General features: G+C 41.1%; 1 protein-coding gene across 2 annotated transcripts in view; it reads right to left on the reverse strand.

Annotated features, from left to right (window-relative positions):
• The window catches only part of ELOVL2 (ELOVL fatty acid elongase 2), a 921742-nt gene that overhangs the window by 668457 nt on the left and 238774 nt on the right, over window positions 1-14511 (reverse strand). The window lies entirely within an intron of this gene.

Genomic DNA, 14511 nt, shown 5'->3' on the forward strand with positions numbered 1-14511 from the left:
CCTCATCTTTAGAATGTTGATATGGAGATTAGCTTAGAGGCGGACCATGTGCCTTAGACTTTTTTCCCTTGTAGCACCCCCCACACACAAACCCTAACTGAGAAGCATCTGTGATCACTGTGGCCTTGGGTGAAGGAAAAACAAACAGGAGACCCTGCATTACCATAGGGGATTTGAGCCATCAATTAATGTGAGTCCTGCAAAATACTCATCAGATGTACTTGGAAAGACATTGGTTGATGCCTAATGGACCACTGCACTGATAGGTTCTACTGAAGTATTCTCATGTGGTATCTCACAAGAGGGACCAAAGTGATGGACACAGCCATTGAACCCAGCAAACAAAGAAGCATTCTTACTGTTGGTGTCTGGGAGGAGAGAATGACTTCAGCATGGTTGCAAAGAATGAATAACCCATTCTGTGGAAGTCTTGCTATCTGAGAAGTTGTGTCCAAGTGTGCTGCTATGAATTCTCTCACTTGTAAAGGATGGAATTTGGACTTTCCGGGTTTACTGTTATGTCCAACATTGAGCAAAGTTGAAGCAAGGAGTCTCTTGCTTGCAAACTAGGAGCCATAGTTGAGTCCCCAAATGATGTGGAAATCCTACAGAAGGGCCTCGCCGAGACAGACGCCTGGTGTCAGAGCCACGGCCTCAAGCTCAATGCCAAAAAGTGCATTGTCATCCCCTTTGGTAAAAACTCTGTACCTATGAACTACTACATAGACAGCAGTCTACTTAACACTGAATGTGTGATGAGACCTTGGGACCCAGATGGACAGTAGTTTGTCCTTTGATAGTCACATTGCCACAGTAGTCAAAAAGTCCTTCTACGAGGCACACCTCATCATAAAAGGGTTATCATCCAGGAAAAAAGAGGTCATTGTTCCCCTCTACTCGACACTTATTAGACCCTTTATAGAGTACAACACCCCTTTTGGAATGTACCTCACAAGACATCTGCAGCAGCTGGAAAGGCCACAGTAGTACCTCACAAAGAGGATTACTGGCCTCAAACAGATGCCCTAAACTGACCGTCTCAAAAAACTCCAGCTTTACTCCCTAGCATATCGCCTACTCCGTGGTGATGTCTGCCTAACATATAAAGCTATGTCAAACCTAGAGCTGCTGGACATGCTACACCTAAAGAAATCCCAATTCCCCCTTGCTACATGCTCTAGGGACCTAAACCTTGTCACCACAATAAACAGAACATGCCGGAGGGATAGATTCCTGTCCCAGGGACTTCCCATACTCTGGAACAAGCTACCCATCTATGTCAAGCAAAGTTCTTCATTAGCACTCTTCAAGAAAAATCTTGATGAGTGGATGGGAAATAGGAAATACACCCCGGGGATCACTTCTGTGTCTGCTTGACAGTGGCACAGGAAAATAACTTTCTTGGGTGGCGTAAGCCAAGGAACCTTGTTGGCTAGGCTTACGCAGGCCCTCGGACTGATAGCCTAGTACCTACGTATGAACCTATGAACCTATGAGTAGATTCTTGGTAGGTCTGGAAATGAGCCAGTCATCCAGATATGGGAATACCCAGAATCCTTGCAGTCTGAGGTTCTCTGCAGTCACTCCCATGTATCTGATGAACACCACGGGGGACTGTGGTGAGGCCAAAGAGCAGGGCTTTGAATTGGAAGAGACTGGCTTTTTCCCAGAGGCGGAGAAACTTTCTGGATCACCTGTGCATCCTGATGTGGTAGCATGCATCCTGTAGTCTATGGAGCAAATCCAAATTTTCATTCTTAGTAACAGGACAATGGACCAAACCATGATCATTCAGAACTTTGACTGTTTTACATACTGGTTGAGGTGACTGTTGTCCAAAATTAGCCTGAGGTCTCGAGTCCTTTTTTGCATTAAAAAGAATCATAAGTTCTGTATCCTAGCTGGTCTGGCAGGACATCTTGGATGTCTCACTACTTTAGTAGCTTTTGTATTTCTTTGAATGCTGCTGGTCTTTGAGAAGGTGGAACATTTAGTAACTTTCTGAATTTGGGGAATGGAACAAAAAGGGAATGTAATAGCATCTAGTTATTATCCTTTGCACCCATTTGTTGTTTGTGATGGACACCTGGCTCTGAGGTGCAGGGATAAGCTCCCCCAACTGTCTCCAGAGAACAGCAGCTAGGCAACCCTTCTGAAGCACTCATAAGGTCTCTTGGTGAAAGGACCTCTAAAGCCTTGATTTTTAAGCCCACCTCTGCCTCAGGGGTGAAGTCCATTGTTAGAACTCCCCCCTCTGCCTCTGGGGGTCTGTCTCCAGATGTGTCACGGGAGAACCCTTGGGATTTCCAGAACCAAATGTTCTTAACCCCTTTCTGATTCCTACAAAAAAATCTCTAGGAGGTAGAGAACCATATTCCAATGGCAGAAAGGGTCTTCCCTTATCTTGAAGTGCTCTGCAAAGTCACACAAGTACATCCAGCATGTCTCCTTATAGTAAAGCCAGTACCTTAATCTCTCAAACCACCTGCAGTCATGTTAGAAATTAAAAGCATTTAGATATTGGAAAATGACTGTAGAGAATCCAAGGTTGTCTTGGCCTCTGTAGATATAGACGTGGACAGGGATTTGGAGATTTCTTTAGTTAAGTCCCTTTGAAATCTTGTGACATATGCCAAGTCATTCAGTGAAGGTAGCTGAAATGTAAGTATGCTTCCCAAAGATGTCTAGCACCCTTGACTCCCTGTTAGTGAGATGGACAGAAGAGCTCTTCTGCAAGTTGTTTTTAGTGGCAGTTGTCACTACTATGGAACCTACAGCTGGAATATTGCTCCAGGGTTACCTATATTTTGGAGAGACTAAGTATTTGTCTGGTTTGTGGGAATTTGGTTCAGCCAAATTCAACTCCTTCCATGCCACCTTATAGATAAGATCCACCATCTCATCAGCAAGGGGGGAAACAACCCAAGTTGTAGCTGAACCAGATCAAAGGCCTCTAGGAATACTGCTCTTCTTAAGAGATGGTGTTCCACCTTTCTGTCTCAAATGTTTGAGAATCTCCCCGAATGAGACAACCTCAAGGGGGGTCTGAAGGACTCCTCCCTGTCATGTAGATCAAAGTCCTCTGTCAGAGACACTGGGGGGAGTCCAAGTGCCTCCTCTTACCTGTATGCTTTTGAGGGACCTCACTGCTGGAAGGTTCCAGAAAAAAAGCTGAAGAAATTTGCAAGTCCCCTATATAGTCTATCTTGAGACTCAATGGACCCAGCTGTCCCAAGTGACAAGGATGATAAGGATCAGGACCCAGGGCCATTCTTTGGTGATAGGTGGAATCAAACAAGAAAGAAAAGTATGCTCATCTGATCGGGAGATAACAGTCTTGATAGCCTCAAATGCCAAAGCTGAAGGAGATCACATTTGTCTAATGGGATCTGAAGCAACATCTCAAGAGAAACACCAGAATTACACTCAACTCAGTACCAATAATGATACTGTCATCAAACTGTCTAGCACTGAGGCTCCAAGAGGAAGGAATGGCTCCAAACACCTCAGAGTCAAATCCATCCCTCTGGATTCGGCACCCACTCTTCAGCGCTGAGGTCCTTCTGGCTCTGATAAGACTGGAGCTCTTCTTGTCAGAGATGGTGCAGGAGTTGAAGACAGCCAGATCTTTGGATCCAGTGTGGAAAATCTCTGGGAGAAGCTCAGATCTGTAACTCACAAATCTGACAAGTGATTCAGGGTGGGAGCTACTACTGGGTGAGGGGAAGAAACTTAACTCCTGGGTCCAACAGTGGCCAGAGTCAGAAGATGCCCAATTGAATCTGAGTCCTAAAGAATTTCCTCATCATCTAATTCACATCTGCTTTGGAGAGGCTTCTGGTTGATCGAACCAACCTCAGGAAGAAGTGGTGGATAGAGGTCTTGACAGCCAGTAACTAGTCCATTCACAAAGAAATAGAGGTTGAATCTGAGGAGAGACCGGCTCTGGGCAAAAACATGGCTCCAGAAGAATAGGAGTTTTTGACTCAATCAGGATCAACTCAGAGAACAACACTAGATCGGAAAGTTTAGAGGACTTCAGCATCAGGTCTGAAGTGGCAAGAGCAGATGAAGACTGATCAGGAGATTCCTTTTTTGGTTCCTTGGTCTTTTTTTTTTGTCCCCTTGATTTCATCCCCTTTAGACTTGACTGAGGAATTTTGGGAAGAAAGGGAAGCTCTAGATTCAGCTGATGGAGTCTTGGATGATTCTCCAGCAGGGGCAAGGAGAAGTCCCTTAAGGATAAGCTAATTCTTTCTCTTCACATTAGCTTGTGTGCCAAAGGCAGTGGGGAAAGCACACTGCTCATCTAAGTGATGTGGCAGCCCAAGGCAGTAAACATATTTAGAGTGTGTATCTAAATTTAGTATCTTGTGGCTATGGGCCATACTCATTTTAAATCCAAAAGGTTTATAAGTCATAGTGACAACAACCACAACAGCGACAACAAAAATACAGTAATCCTAAAGTTATTGGTATACAAATATATGAACATATGGGTCTACTGATAAACAAAGAATGACCCAAATATTGATGTTTACAAAGTTGACCACAGAAGGTCGACTTTGCAAATGTTAACACTCTATTATGCATGTTGTTGTTGTTGTGCCTTTCGGCTTTTCCCGGTTAGGGGTCGCCACAGCGGATCTCCGGTCCACTACTCATTGGTAGTTGATTTTTACGTGCCAAGTTACCAGCCCTGACGCACAACCTTCAACGAAAGGTACGCCCATTCACGCATGTCTCCACGCAGAAGATGCCTTAGCTGAGAATCGAACCGGACAGCGTCTTACTGTGATGCGACAACGCTACTGCAGCACCACCAGCACGAGCATCACACTCTATTATGCTGAGCAAAAATTTAAGTACATGCAAACAAACATAAAGAAAAAGAGCCTCAAAAATTGCTTTTGCAGGGTGGCTGGCACATGCACCCCCATCCCCTGTGAGAATTGTACAATGTCACAAATCTGTCGATCATCTGTTTAGTCTATGAAGTTTTGTAACTAAACAGATGTCGACCTAAGGTAGACCTGAACTACTTCACATCACCTAAATCTCATTTGACTGACTTTCACTTCACTGAGACCAAATCACCTAATTTTTAAAATACTGAAAACTCATTGGTCCGAATCTCATGTTTTATTTATTTACTATAAGTTTTAGCATGCTATGCTGATTGTCTTTAACAAAATGTAGTTTTGTTCTAAGCTTGGCTCTAAGTTATATTAAAACATGTTTTTGTTACAAGTGCACTATGCAAATGGGGAGTAAGTATTGCTGTTTCATTGCCTCATTTTTTAATCAGGCTGTGACTGTTGCTTCTTTAATATTATGGTTGTGAACCTGCCATGTTAACAGTATGAACTCTGAGTTTTTAACAGATTCACAAGCTGTGTAATGGTTATGACAGCAATGTTTTATTTATTTACTATAGGTTTTAATATGCTATGCTGATTGTCTTTAACAAAATGTAGTTTTTAAAACATGTTTTTGTTACAAGTGCACTATGCAAATGGGGAGTAAGTGTTGCTATGTTTCATTGCCTCATTTTTTTAATTGCTTAATTGCCTTTTAACTAGATTGGTTAGCTGGTTCTTAAATAGTTGTATGTAGGAATTGTTTTCAGGATCTGAGGAAGGCACATGCCGAAAGCGCTTATACTATTCTTGTTTTTGTTGTATTAAAGTTCCAGTTTTATGTCTATGGTGTTACGCTCTTTTTTTGTTTTCTTCTAAATTTTAAACCAAAGACATACGCACTTACAACACTAATGACTACCTCTTTCCAGAATTTAAAAAGTACTTACTTATCCTCTTAACAGAAACCAGACAAAATAAAACCAAACTAGGTGGGGGATACACCCCCCACACCCCCCAATGTGGGGGGCTGTGCACTTCCAACTATATAAACTAACTCCACGATTGCACTAAAGTGGGGAAAAGAGCATATACCTTGTACTTGCCTTACAGTACTCTACACGCTGCCACTACTACTGGGAACACACAACACATCCACCATATTACTTTACATACTTCCCATCAAAATGTAAAGAGACATACCCACATTTAGAAACACTACAACACTACTTTCTACATGACTATTGGTATTCTGACAGTCAGCACTATAAGTTACAGAAATTCTTTTATCACAAACATGTCACAGGTGAAGGGAAACCCACATCATGTCTATGGCTTTTCAGTGAAATGAGATTCAGTGAAATGAGTTTTCAGTATTTTGAAAAATAGATGAATTGGTCTCAGTGAAATAAAATTCAGTCAAATGAAATTTAGGTGATGTGAAGTAGACCCATATATATATATATATATATATATATATATATATATATATATATATATATATATATATATATATAAATATATATGGGTCTACCTGATAAGACCGACATGCTAAAACACAGACAACGAAAATACTGACACCACAAAACCGAAAGTTCAAAAACATGAAACATCACATGCCCGACAACCCACAATCCCGACAATCAACAAACAAAACAAATCCCCTGTCCAAAAAGCACACACAATACAAGCACACCAAAAACCTTCCAAACCTATACTAAACCTTTCAAAAATAATGCACGAAGCACCAAATAACAGGACAGCAGGAATCCAAGCAGTAGTTTCCTTTATTTCTCAACCATACGAAGATGAATAAGGATATACTAAACCTTACATACACAACTATCTATGCACTAACCTTAACCCAAACCCTAACCCTAAGGTCCGCCACTATCGCACACTCACCCAACCCGAGCCCTAACCCTAACTCACTTAACCCGCCCCTAACCCTACAGTCTGTCACTATCGCACACTCACCTGACCCGTGCCCTAACCCTAACTCACTTAATCCGCCCCAACCCTACAGTCCGTCACTATCGCACACTTACCTTAACATGTCAGTGTTCACAGAGTCGGGATTTTCAGCTGCCAATTATCTTCGTTGTCAATCTTCCGGTGTCGGTGTTCTCATTGTCAGCGTTGTGGACTTTTGGCATTATCAGGTAGACCTATATATATATATATATATATATATATATATATATATATATATGCGATTTCAACTACCCCACCATTAACTGGGAAAACTACTCATGTACCAAATCTTTTGCTTAACGTTTTCTAGAATTCATAAGCTTTGGATCAACTTATTCACACCCCCACCAGGGGCAGCAATATCCTAGACCTGGTCATTACCAACATGGGAAACCGGTGTCCCAAACCAGAGGTCAATTCCTCGTTGGTCAGATCCGACCACAAGCTAATCAGCCTAGACATCCACATCCCACCCCTACCCCCAATTAGGGAAACCATCGTAAAAAACTTCTCCAAAGCCAACTTCACACTTCTTAAGACAGAAGTGGCAAACTTCATGACACCCATGCAGACGGACAATAGAGGTATGATTGCCGAATCCTACACAAATGCACTTTATAAGCACTTACACATGTGCATCGATCATGCTATCCCTAATAGAACCAAGATGTTATCCTCCAAAAAAAGGAAGCCAATCTGGTGGTCCTCCGCCATAAACAAACTCTACAACAGAAGAAAGAAACTGTTGCAAAAAAGAGCAAATCCCATGACTGGAGGAACTCCCTGGTCAACCTCAGTAAGAAGCTGAAATCCCTCATAAAATCCTTCAAAGCTAGTTACGAAAACAAAATTGCCACTGACTCTAAAGACAACCACAAAGCATTCTATAGCTATGTCAAGAATCTAAATGGGAACACTCAGATCTGCTCTGAGTTACAGCACAATGGCACTAAATATAGAGAACCAACTGATATTGCCAACATCCTAGCAGATAGGTTCAGTGCTAACTTTACCCCCCTCTCAGCCCCTAGAGGGCCCATCTCTATACCGGAAGAATGCAAAGTTCCTATAATCACAGCTACACAGGTAAAAAACACACTCTCCAAAGCCAGGAACACAGCATCCATGGGACCTGACAATATCCCAGGCTGCATTCTACATGAACTACAGAATGAACTGGCACCCTACCTAAGTATCATGTTCAATCATAGCCTCACCTCAGGCTTTGTACCCACTGAATGGTGCACCGTGACAGTTATCCCACTCCACAAAGGGGGAGCCACGATGGACCCCGGGAACTACCACCCCATCAGCCTGACGAGCCTGGTCTGCAAGGCCATGGAACGTATCATTGTGGAACTCATAAACAAAGACATTGGTAATCTCCAAACTCTGGACCCTACCCAGTTTGGATTTGTAAAAGGCAGATCATGTCTCCTAAACCTTATTGACTTCTTTGAAGCAGTTACCAAAGCCATAGATGAGGGTAAAATGGTTCACACAGCTTATCTAGATCTCGCCAAGGCTTTCGACACCATCCCCCATTCTGGAATTATAGATAAGCTCACTAAACTAGGTATAAATCCCTATGTCACAAAATGGGTTGCCAACTGGCTCACGGACAGAACCCACACTGTGAAAGTAGCGGATTCCAAATCCGACATCAGACCAGTGACAAGTGGAGTACCACAGGGTTCAGTCCTGGGTCCTCTCCTGTTTGGTATCTACTTCTCTGAAGTGCAGGCCAACACAGAAGGTCTTTGGCTAACAAAGTTTGCAGATGACTGCAAACTAGGAGCCATAATCGAAACTCCTAACGATGTGGACAAACTACAAAAGGGCCTCACTGAGACAGATACCTGGTGTCAAAGCCATGGCCTGAAGCTCAATGCAAAAAGTGTATTGTCATCCCCTTTGGTAAAAACTCTGTACCCATGAACTACCACATAGCTGGTAGTCTACTTAATGCCAAAAATGTGATGAGACCTTGGGACATAGGTGGACAGTAGTCTCTCCTTTGATAATCACATCGCCACAGTGGTCAGGAAATCCTTCTACATGGCTCATCTCATCACAAAAGGATTCTCATCCAGAAAAAAAAGGTCATTGTTCCCTTCTACTCATCCCTCATTACACCCATTATAGAGTACAACGCCCCTTTTGGTATGTACCTCACAAGACATCTACAACAACTGTAAAGACCACAGAAATACCTCACAAAGAGGATTACTGGCCTCAAACAGATGCCCTATGCAGACCATCTCAAAAAACTACAGCTTTACTCCATCGCATATCACCTACTCAGGGGTGATCTCTGCCTAACATACAAAGCTATGTCAAACCCAGAGCTGTTGGACATGCTCCACTTAAAGAAATCCCAATCCCTCCGAGCTACACGCTCTTGGGACCTAAATCTTGTCACCACAATAAACAGAACATGCTGGAGGGATAGATTCCTGTCCCACAGACTTCCCATACACTGGAACAGACTACCTATCTATGTCAAACAGAGCTCCTCATTAGCACTCTTCAAGAAAAGTCTTGATGATTGGATGGGAAATGGGAAATTCACCCCGGGATCACTTCTGTGGCTCTGCTCGACAGGGGCATAGGAAAATAATTTTCTTGGGTGGCAAAAGCCAGGGTACATTTTTTGACTAGGCTTGTATGGGCCCTAGGGCCGATAGCCTAGTACCTACCTATGAACCTATACATACATGTATGTGTGTGTGTGTGTGTGTGTGCGTGTGTGTATGTGTGTGTGTATATATATATATATATATATATATATATATATATATATATATATATACACACACACACACACACACACACACACACACACACACACACACACACACACACACACACATACACACACACACACACGTGTATGTGTATTCTTTTTTTAACCAAAACATGGCACCAAAGGAACAAGGAAAAGAAGAAAATACAACAGCTAACAATCTAAACAACTATGAAATGGGAGGTACGGTTAAACTGTAGAATAGAGATTAAGGTACCAAAAGATAACTTTCATCAAGACTGAAAACTGTTGAAACAAGGAAAAAGTTCTCACAAAGTCAAACATGCCTGAGCAAAGGAGATCCATGTCTGCATCAAAGGAGCAGCAAACGAAATGTGAGGCAATGTTGAGCTTTGCAGGGGATTATGGATAAAGGAAGGAGTCTGAACTTGGGATCTAAAGTCTTGAGTGGCCTAAGATGGATCCAAGGTTGGATGTCTCATTGCCTAAAATACTTATATGCCTGTTTAATGGAAAGTCCATCAGTCCAGGCCATGTGGGAAAAAAAAACAAACTCCCCAAACAGGAAAAGTAATCGTGACAATTAAGGCTGTCCATTTAGTAAATTAATTGATACTCTAAGAACATATCTGCTATACAGAACACTAGGAGCTCTACTTGATAAGTCTTGTGGTTGGACTAAATCCCAAGAGGTATAACCTTCTGTTTCTTGGAGCTGGAGCATCACAACCAAGACCAACAAGAAAACTATCTACTGTGGAACACCTAACCCAAAGACTTGACTCTATGGCCACTGAGTAGGAATGCAGCCTAGAAAGGAAACACCACAGCTCAAAAAAAAGGTCTTGGGGAATGCTTGTCAAGGGCAGACTTAAGAATTACTGGAGGGAGCTATTCCAAGCAGAAGTAGGTAAGATCACCCTCTTAATCCATGGCTAGGAAGGTTAGCATCGTACAGAATTCAGTTCTCCCAACTAGCAGTGATGGGAATTATAAACTCTACATGGCTAAAGCACTGGGGAATAAACAATACTTCATCCAGTTCAAACTAGATACTTTATACGATGAGCCAGCCCAAGCAAAAGGCCACACCGCCATCAACAGTAAATGTCACCATCACTGCCCTAACTTCTGCCCCATTCAGAAGTTGCTGTAATGGGATTGTAACCAAGGGTGCCCGCAGGCAGGTGTAAGGGGGTGCACTTGCACCCCCTGGAACCGGCTGGCCAGAAGATTAATTTTCTTTAAAAAAAAAATATGTTGGTGTTCTTGGTCCTGGTCCTGGTCCCATAATGCATCACATCTGTGTGTGCATTGTCGTTTGCGCTCAATTTGAAATACAACAAGTGGTGTAAACAGTTTGGTATTCACTTTGCAGGAGAATAAGTCTTCAAGTTTTGCTTGCTGATTCGCCTGTTCGTGGAGAATGAGTTTTGCTTTATTCATTTAAGGAAGCATGACCGAGAGTTGGAGAGTAAGTGTTCACATTTGCTTTATTCAATCAATTATGCACCATTTCCAAGTTGTGGCACGCGTGTGTGTTAGCATGAGAAATAAGTGATTGTTATTGACTCTGCCCGTCCTTAGTGAAGTTCAACATAACCCTTTCTCTTTCTGCTGTATGGTACTGGAAGTAAAAGCTGTTCCTTACACTCACATTGACATGGGTAAGTTTCAACTCCATCTCATTACTACTTGGGAAGTTTTAATGGTACTGCTCACCACCATGGTGATTTGGGTCATTATGCTAGCAGTCATAAACATAAAACAGCGAAGCAAAGTTAGTGTGACTTTGGCATGAATCTCTATTTCTCCATGCACACATTATGTTATTTACACGTCATATAGCTGGCTTAAATAGATGTGTGCTAACTGCATGTGTGCTGTATGTTTAAATAAAACAGAAATGCAGCAGGAACGGGGATGGTGTGCTCAAAGATTTAAATACAATTAGGAACTGTAAGTTGGTGTATCAGCTTCAGGAGTGTGATTGAATGTGAGGTCTGTTGTTAAGTCTTGGTGTGGTGTTTATAAAATGGTGTCATTTACATGTGTTGGGTGTTTGTGCTTTATGTGGAACACTTCACAAAGTAATAAGACTTTTAAGTAAAATCTCCCATGTAGATGGTTTTGTCAAAAGAATGATTCACTAAACTGTACGCATTGTTTTTTTCTAGTATGAAATATCATTTTGTCTGGTAGAACTGTAGTTTCATAAAGTGAACCCTTGGTGCGTGTGTGCGCTTAGTTATTAAATGATAGCATTGCTTTTCTTTGAATGTACTATAGGGTCATCTGGTTTACTAAAAGTTATGATGAAGGTATAAATATTGTTTAATGACAAAAACGTGTCCTGGGGCACTAGCACTATGAAAGAGAAAGCAAAATGTTTTCTTCTCACCCCAACATTTCAGGCTAGTATTATGAACCCATTTTGATGGCTTCATTCTCATTGTTGTTGCAGAGTTCATTACTGAATGGGATTGGTTAAAACACACTGCTGTATGACATACTGAAGTTGCCAGGCATTTTTCTGATAACCAGAAGACAGTGTCAGTAGCCTCGTGTATGTTCATGTGCACATTTTGTAAATTTGGAGTAAGATGCACCTGCCTTACCAGTTAGATTTGAGAAAATAATGTTCCACAGAGAGGGTGGTGTGGTGTGCCCATTGATTATGTTGCTTGAAGTGATGGTACAGCATTAAGTCATCACAGGAGTCCATAGTTGCTTTGGATATTCCAGTAAATGGATGGGATTAAACTGTGGGCAAGGTTGTTGCACTGGGGCTTGTTGCAATACAGTAACAGACTCTGTAGATCATTGACATTTTTTCTGCCCCTATTTATCATAAACTGAGGCCTTTCATACCTAGTTCATGTGAATATTAATGACATCTTTCAATCCTGCCTGTAAGGCGTGGTGACATTTTTACACTGACATCTAAATTTCTCCTAGTCAGTATAAATACCAAATAAGATGTCCCAGAAATAGTCACAGGCGGTTACTGCGATAGCAGTGCATATAGAATGCATATATGTATGTATGTACATATGTGTGTGTGTATTGTTTCTTTTTTTTTTTTTTTGTGTGTGTTTTTTTTTTTGTGTGTTTTTTACTCCAGGCTTTTATTAATGTCTGTTGATGATCATGATACTAAATACTAGATACCACAATTTAAATTAACTTTTGAGAAATGTGTGAATAAGTTGCTTATGTTTTGTAGGTGTAAGAAATGTGGATTTGATTGTACTTTAAGATGCACTGGATGTTAAACACTATCATGTGTTGTTTATGCACCATGAGCAGTCCTGCTGAACTTGTTGACCTTGCATACATTTCATCAACCACTTCCTTTTTGTAGCAATACTGTTATCAAATTGTGTTTCTTCCAATGCAAAATGTTACAGCTTTTATTTTGTTTGTGCAGTTTGTTTTCATCCTGCCCTTCCCAGAAAACATTTTTCACTTTGGCTATATTGGGATAGAATTTGTTCTTAAATGTGGGTCATCACTGTCACAAATGGAGGTCTGGTTGCTACACTAGTGGGGTCAACAGGTTCAATAGCATTATTAAAATGTGAACAACTGTCACTGTTTAAAGTGCTCTATTAAATTTAATAAAGAACCATGTGTGTGTGTAGAAATGCTTTTTATTTAAAATAGTTAAAGAAATGAGGATGTGTGCGATAACTGTTATGTAACAAGCTGGGAAGGTATGAAAAAATTCTGATAAGGTGATCTCCTGATTTATGGCATACATCATACATGTACTCCTCTTCCATTTATTTTGACTGGAGTTCTAGAGTGTCGTTGCTGCAGCCACATGATCATTGAAAATAAAACTGGTCATCCCTTACTTTTGGGGTGTATCGTAAACTCCACTGTTCATCATGAGATACACGCAACGAATCGTACATTATGGCTAAGGTATGGCGTTGGTCGTCCTCCATCTGTACACTGCTGGTCGTCCTCCATCTGTACACTGCTTGGGTTAAGTTACCATTACTAACATCTGAATCATTAGCGGACCGGAGTTCCGCTGTGGCGACCCCTAACCGGGAAAAGCTGAAAGACACAAACAAACAAACTAACATTTGAATTTTTCAAGATAAAGCCATTAGTAAACTCATGTTAAACTGATTTGTTGTTTGAGTCCTGCACATTCTCTGCAGTAGAATGCTAGATATTTTTATTTAAAGCAGAGTCTCCAGGTTTATTTAAGCTGGTTAGTGGTTCATTCCTGTTGTTTACTCTCCTACAGGCCTCACAAAATTTTGAAGAAAGGTGCTCTGCATTCAGTATGTTACAGAGGCCTTCACTGTCTACTTTTTTGGAGGTTGTTGAAAACGCAAGATTGTCTGAGCTTTTGCAACAGATGTGTCTTCAGTTTGCAACAGTTAACCTTAGCAAACAGTACTCATATTCCTAGGTGTGATCTGGAACTGGAAGCTGCATCTCTTTTAGGCAGTCTTTCACATCTTTTCTTGTTTTCCACAGCTGCTGCTTTAAGAAAGCTGTTTATATTAATGAACTTTTTGTAAGTCTAGTTTTCATTCTATAACAATAAATTATAATATCCAATGTATCATTATTTAATTACTTCAATCCTCAGCTATTTGCCAGAAAAAGTACAGATTTTAGGAGGAACACACAAAAAATATGAGGCAAAAATCTGGACATTCTGCGAAAATCTTTACAGTTGAGAGGTATGATGGTGCTTACTGCAGTATTAAATTTTCCTTGCATAAACATGTACAAAAGCAAAAATCAACTAGTTTTATGTAATTATTTTTTGTTGTTGTCCAGGTTACCATGATGCACATGTTTATCATTGGTGTACCTGAAACAAATCAGAAAATGTTTTTTTTTAATCCCATACCTGACACTTTTTTTTTTCTTTTGTTCAGT

This window comes from Protopterus annectens, chromosome 3.part0, assembly GCF_019279795.1.
Source record: "Protopterus annectens isolate FY-2018-M chromosome 3.part0, PAN1.0, whole genome shotgun sequence".
Taxonomy (NCBI): Eukaryota; Metazoa; Chordata; order Ceratodontiformes; family Protopteridae; genus Protopterus; species Protopterus annectens.